The sequence below is a fragment of the Triticum dicoccoides genome, chromosome 2B, assembly GCF_002162155.2.
Source record: "Triticum dicoccoides isolate Atlit2015 ecotype Zavitan chromosome 2B, WEW_v2.0, whole genome shotgun sequence".
NCBI lineage: Eukaryota > Viridiplantae > Streptophyta > Magnoliopsida > Poales > Poaceae > Triticum > Triticum dicoccoides.
In genome coordinates, this window is record NC_041383.1 from 515,197,002 (window position 1) to 515,204,624 (window position 7,623).

Here is a 7,623-nt window from a genome sequence, read left to right on the forward strand (position 1 = left end):
GATAAGGAAAGGGAAACGGGGCGGTGGGTGGGCCTCCACAGGATGGGTGGCGTGCGTATGAGAAGGTTTGCGCGAGACGAGAATCGTCCAACTTAAAATAAGGGTCCGAATAACTGCCACACGTGTGGCATGGACGGGAACCCGCCCGCACGTCTCGTGTGGCATGGACGAAAACCGGCCCGCACGACCACGTCCGCGCGCACAAAACCACGGCCCGCACGTCCGGTGCGTGGCAACCCCGCCCGCACTGCCCCGTCCGGGCCACATGACCCGCTGCCCGCACGACCCAGCCGTTCCCGTCCTCCTCTCGTTCGCCTCTCTCGACTGCCGCCATCGTCCCCAATCTCTCGACCCCTACCTCCGTCGCCGGCCTTCTCTGATTGCCATGGCAACCAGAGCAGATCCGTAGGGCAAACCCACCGCAAACCACACCCCAACCCTCCTCACCCCCAGCCCCCCACTCCAACCAGCCCTTCAGAGACGATCAGCTAAAATCAGGTGAAAATCTCCCTATCTCCATCCTTCTTATCATTCAGACTGAAAAATCTCCTCGATCTTGTACTGGATCCATGCTATACGGGGGTGGCAAAACCAGTAGTTCTGAGATCCAGTAGTTTTGTGATGTACGTGTTGAGCTTAACTTAAGTTCCTAGTATAATTGACGCAGGTAGTTGCGTCTGAAAATGGATGAGTAGGAATCCCTAAAAAGGACAGGAAGGACAATTTTTGGAATGAAGGGGTGGAGAAAAATTAATTGCCATTTGTGTGTAACGGCAGTTGCCACCTTTCGTTGTCAGTAGCTGCCACCTATTTTGACCTGTTACTTGTCATCCCCATCTTCTATGGGCAAGCAGCAGAAGAATGCAATTCTTGTGGATTGTTGATGCCTTCTTGTTCATGCAGTGATTCAGAGCACATCGGAAAGAAGCGAGGCACGAAAAGAATGAATCACGAAGATGGCGCTGATGCTTGGGGTTCTCAAAAGCCAGAAATGCCCCCTTGGGATGCATCAGAGTACAGTCAACTCATCTCTGCAGGGCCGTTGCTGCCAATAGTAGAACAGTGTGCAGGCGTAGGTATGATGCGTGATAACAAAAGAAGAGAACAGTTGCCATCTTCGCAACGATGAAGATGACATTCTACTTATGTCGTACACTCTCATTTTTTCGCAGGTTCTTATGACCAAAACACTCTTAGGGGGCTCCGTTGCAAGTTCAGTCACAAGGCGCTAACACTGACAAATGTGCGGGCAGCCAGCTTCAACTAGCTAGTACGGCTTATCGAGGTAATGCAAAACGAAAAAAAAGAGCACATGCTGATGTGGACGTGAAAAACAAACATGCAAAAAAACTGGCAAAAGGACTCACGAGTTATTACGGGTGAAAATGCAGAGCGTTCATGCAGCACGTGGCATCAGGCAGCACCCATGTACCTGCCATCGACGTCATACACATGTGAGTCCACAAAAAAAGTGAAGTTGCGGATGCTCAATTAGCAGAAGGAGCATAGTTGACATCTACAATTGCCATGACTAGACATCTACAATTGCCATGATTTGAAAACTACACTTGTCATCCATAGACACCTGCAGTTGCCATCCATGGACACCTGCAGTTGACATCCGTAGACACCTGTAGTTGCCATGGAGGAACAACTACAGTTGCCATGTCATGGCAACTGCAGCTGCCATGAAGGAACAACTGCGGTTGCCATACAGATGCAACTACATTTGCCATGCCAGTAAAACTGCAGTTGCCACATGAGGGGCAACTGCAGATGTCGTGCTAGCACAAACTGCATTTGCCATGAATTGACCAACCACTACTATGCTTACAGGTTATTACGCTAGTGGTAACCCAGCAAGCGTCTCGTGGCAAGCTTCACAAACTGCAGGTGGAGCACGTCATTTTGGTGTCACAGACCACACAGGATGGTCAAATGCAGCACAACAAGGTAAGGAGAAAAACTGAACCACAGAAACAACACTACATTTGTTATTTGTAGTTATTGGTAGGCAAAACAGTAGTTGCCATGTGTGTTGAACAGTAGCTGCCATGACTGGACAGATACAGCTGCCATACATGTCCAAGCGCAGCCTCACGGCTTGCTGTTTGGAATGATGTCATGCCAAATCACTCGAAGATGATGTGATCCATTGCGATACACATGTTATTCAAACAATAATCTTAATCTCGTACCTATTTTTTCTATTACAGGGCCTACAACTACGGTGAACAGTGGCGCGGGAACATCTACTGCGGGGAGCTCTGAGCGCACGGAAGACGCGTTCCACCAGCCAGCAGACAATCATGCCGCAAACAATTTCGAGTCAGAGTCAGGAATGGCAATCATTCCAGCAATGCCGACAAGCACCCCTTTGAACACAAGCACTGCCAACACTCAAGAAGATGGAACTGCCGCCGATACTGAAGTGAATAATGAAACTGACGACGATGCACAAGGGGATGAAGATGGAGGGCAATCAGAGATCATGGTACCTAAGCCACCGTACATTGGGCAGAGATTTGAATCATTCGAAGAAGCAAAGGAATACTACCAAACATATGCAAAGTTGCGGTCAACACCGAGTACCATAGAAAAATTAAGAAAACTAACGAGTACAACAGAGGTGAGATGAGGTGCCACAAGGCACGGAGGAACAAGAAGGGGAAAGGTGTTGCGCCTGTTGTTCCGGAATGAAAGAGAGGTGTCATTCTCAAGATAGAGTGTCCCGTCCGGTGTAAGCTAAACGTAGATGGAGGACAGTGGGTGGTCAATGAGTATTTTGACGAGCACAACCACCAACTCATAAAGAAGTTCGACTTGGTAAAATTGCTGACCGCCCATAGAGGGTTCACCCCCGTCGAAAGGCAATTCGTAAAGCTGCTACATGATTGTAATGTTGGTCCATCAAGAATGGTACAGATACTATCTCTCATCCACAGCAAAAAGGGGAAACTGAGTAGCTGCCATACATACCAGCTGACGTCACAAACCTACAGGCCAAGTACTGTAGAGAGAGCAAGTTGGCAGACATAGAGGCCACAATTGCCTACTTCGATGAGAAAGCGAAGGAAGATCCAGATTTCTTCTACAGGATAAGGTTGGGCGACGAGGACTGTGTCAGGAACATGTATTGGGTGGATGGTGCTGCAAGGAGAACCTACAAACATTTCCGAGATTGCATTTCATTCGACGTGACATACCTAACCAATATGTACAAGACGCCATGCGCTCCGTTCATAGGAATAAATAACCATAAACAGTCATTGCAGTTCAGCTGCGGGCTCATCCGGAACGAAGACACGGATGGGTACATTTGGCTATTCAAGACCTTCTTGGAGTGCATGGATGGACTTGCTCCGATGAACATAATAACAAACCAAGATTTCAGCATGTGTGCAGGCATAGAGGAGGTCTTTCCGTTGGCAGTGCACAGGCACTGCAGGTGGCACATTATAAAGAAGGCTGAGGAGACGCTAGGACCGTTCTTTGCTGACCGTCCAGAGCTGCACAAGGCATTTGAGCTGTGCGTGGACCATAGCTTGACAGTGGAGGAGTTTGAAAGGAGCTGGATGGCCATGATTGAAACACATCAAGTCCAAGACAACGAGACACTTGATAACCTGTGGGAGAAGCGAATAAACTGGGTGCCGGCCTACTTCATGCAGTGCTTCTTCCCATTTCTACAGACTACGCAGCGCAGCGAGGGGTTCAATGCTGTTTTGAAGCGGTACGTCAGCCCTGGCAACTCATTGCTACAATTTGCCAAGCAGTACACAACTTTGCAACAAAAAATTCTGGGATCTGAGCTACAGCAAGAAGTGAACACAACACTAAAGTAGCCAAAATTGCTAACGTATTTACCGATGGAGAGGCAAATGAGCAAGATATACACAAACAAGATCTTTAACAAGTAAGTCAGTTGCGTTACAGTCTTATTGGCAGAAAAAAGCACATAGGCAGTAGGTGCCTTAAAGGGTGCAATGCAGTTTCCATGGTATGCAGTTGCCATGTTTAATGAAATACTGTTTTGCCATGCTTACTCAGCTGCAGTTGCCATGTTCAATAAAAAATCTGTTTTGCCATGCTTACACGGGTGCAATTTCCTTGTTGAATGAAGTGAAGTTGCCATGTTTAGTGCACTGTGCTTCCATTGGGGCATGTTGGCATGCAAATGCCAATGTTAACTGGAAAAATGTTATGTTGGCAGCACATATGCTGAAATGCAGTTGCCATGTTTAATAAAGTGAATCTGCCATGTTTGTTGGAATGCAATTGCCATGTTTGGCCAACTGTAGATGCCATGTTTAACTAAAAAGGCAGTTGCCATGTTATATGCAATGTGCTTCTGTTGGGGAATGTTCATGTGGGAAATGACGTTGGCCAGTTGAAAATGTACTACATTTGCCATGTCTAGTGTGCTGCATTTGCCATGTCTAGTGTGCTGCATCTGCCATGTCTAGTGTGCTGCATTTGCCATGTCTAGTGTGCTGCATTTGCCATGTCTAGTGCATTGCATTTGCCATGTTGAATGAACTATGTTTGGCATGTTCAATCAAAAATGTATTTCTACTTACATGACAACATAAGGTGGTACAAGAAAAAAGCGCGATAGTTTAACAGAAAACACACAAAACTTGCAGATTTCAGGAAGAAATAAAGCATGCCAGCATGTTCACGGCTTTTCAGGTGGACGAACATACGTTCAAGGTGTATTCTATTTTGGGCATGTCAGATTCAGGACCTGAAGACTCGGACAAAGGAAGGAACTACTTCGTCAAAGCCTCGATAGGTGAAGGCGAGTACTACTGCCAATGCTGCAAGTTCGAACGGGACGACATTGTGTGCTGTGACATACTAAAAGTAATGGACATGAACGTTGTGACACGGATGCCCCGCCATTTCATAAGGCAGCGATGGACTTGGGACGCTGACGATGCGTTGGCGCCACAGACAACACACACAGTTCTGCTGTGCATGACGAGAGACCTGAGTCAACCATGGAAGCCGTGAGGCACGTTGTGCTGATAAAGAACTATGCTGAGCTAATTGATGAACCATGCAAGAGTGATGAGACAGCGAGAGTTGCGGAAAAACACAGGAAGGCACTAAAAAGAGAGCTTGATGAGATCAAGAAGAGGAAAGCTGAGGAAGCCTTACACCAGTTCCCCCGCACATCAAGTGTGCCTTCGTCCACGGGGCCATCATCTGAAAACTCGGAGATAGGATCTGGAACAGCAAGCACACAGACCCAGGTCAGGAACCCACCCTGTTCCATCACAAAAGGTCGTCCAAGAGATACAAGGTACAAGTCGGGATTGGAGATTCAAGCAAAACACAAGAAAACGAAGAAAGGGGCGGGCAATCCATGAGCAAAAATTGGGGCGACGGGACATGGTCCTTGTGGACATTTTCTTTTGTACCCTAGATGATGAGATTTTTTTTTGAGATTGCGAGAATGACTCTTGAGGGGTATCGGAAGTGGAAGGAAAATTCATTGAGTGGATAAATGCAGTTGCCATGTTATGGGTACTTAATCTGCCATGTTATGTGTAGTTAATCTGCCATGTTATGTGTAGTTAGTCTGCCATGCTATTTTAATACTAAAATATGCCATGCTATTTTGTACTAATTATGCCATGCTATTTTGTACCAAATATACCATGCTAGTTGTACTGCATCTACCATTTCAGTTGTACTGGATCTGCCATGTTAGTTGTACTGTATCCGCCGTGTTAATTATGCTGGATCTGCAATGTTGTTTGTACTGTATCTGCCATGTTAGCTGTACTGAAAATATGCCATGGTACTTGTAACGACTCTGCATGGCATATATTTCCATGACAATACGACGCGGTTTAGAGACACATAGAGTTTTGTATGCAATGTATAGGAAACAAGTTGGAAAAGGCGTAACATGCATAAACCGCAGCAAAGGTTGTGGCTACATGATCAAACCTATCATGCTAGCCGGTGAAGTTAGTGATGAAATAGAAGAAGCAAGACATCCAAATGAACAACAACAATGACGTTCGCTAAACATGTCTGATGAACTACATTTGCCATGTTTTAAAACAGCGTGACGCATTCGAAACAGCAAACGGGTGATGCAAACAACGAAACCATAGTAATAATGATAAACATAAAAAACATATCTACTGTCATGCCTAAGTAGGTTCACATCCACACATATATTACAGAAACTATTCAAATGTCGCTCACACACCGCCACTACATAGTAGCCTACGCAGGGTTGCAGTCATAACATAGCACACGAACATAGTTTTTGGCGAGAACAAAAGAGATAGAACCTTACATTCCTCGGCAACAGAATGTAAGGTGTGCGTCCGGTGTGTATCGCCGCGTGATCACTTGTACCTCTTGATGACTTTCTTGACAGCTTCCTCCACAAACTCGTGTGCTCCGGACCGCTTGTTGAAATCTTCATTCGTCAACCAGTTCCATGTGTGGATTTTCCGGAGCTCAACGACCGTTGCAGCTGTGATAGCAGGGACAATTCTGCTTTCCCACTTTGCAAAGTATTCCAACGCGTGAAAGCCACAGTCCGTCCTGCATGAGAAAAAGAGTCAGGTGAACACACAAAAAGGGCAGACGTAGCAAAAGATAGACTTAATTTAGATGTGGCAACAAAAGAGGGGTTGGATTGACGTAAATGGCACATGAAGGAGGGGGTTAAGAAATTACATGTTCCCTTGCTTCGCAGTCGCCACATACTCAGTCGGGAAATGCCTGATCTAGACTTTTGAATGTTCGTAGTGACGGTTCCATGTCTCTTTGAGGTTGTTGATGAAGAATTCGGCATGCGTAGTAAGATCTGCATCAGCTTCCGAACGGATTGAATCAAGCACCTCAAAACGTTGGTTCTTCAGGTCAAGACAGATGGCATAGTGGTGACCACACTTGTCTTCCTGGTCATGTGGTGCAAGCTCCTGGAACATGGGGAACATGACCTGCATTTAAAAGTGAAGAAATGAGAAGCAGAGTTCACATAAAAGAACAACAGAGGGACAAAAAATTTAGAATCGCGTAGAATGTTTTGGTTATGGGTGGGGGTAGTTGACAGAAAGTTGCCGCCCATGTATGAACAAAATGAGCCGTGTATTTTACTATCAAGTTGTCACATAGTTTGCACGGGATGCAAAAATCAAGATGACAGTGTGCACGGCAGCTGTTGCCACATGAAAACATCTGCCACATAAACACAAGTGAAGATGATGGCAAAAAACCACACCATGTGACAAAACAGTGCAGAAAGGGGAGGAGTACTCACATATTTCTTCAATGTGAGCTTGAAATCACCGTGTTGAGCAAAATTCTTCCTCAGGATCTTGTGGTGGAAGTCACCATCCCATATTTTGCAGATCACACTATAATGCATGATTATCTTGTCGGCACACACATCCATATGATTGTTGATGTAGTCAATCCCGCATGCAACTACATTCGTCGGCATTTTACCGTTTGGCCTCACGGACTCGGCAAGATCACCCAGGTCGACGTACGTCGCTCCGCACTGAATGACTTTGGTTATGTCCAAACATGAGCTGTATGAAAACGATATAACATGGAAGGATCATGCCTGCTAAGTAAAAAATATAT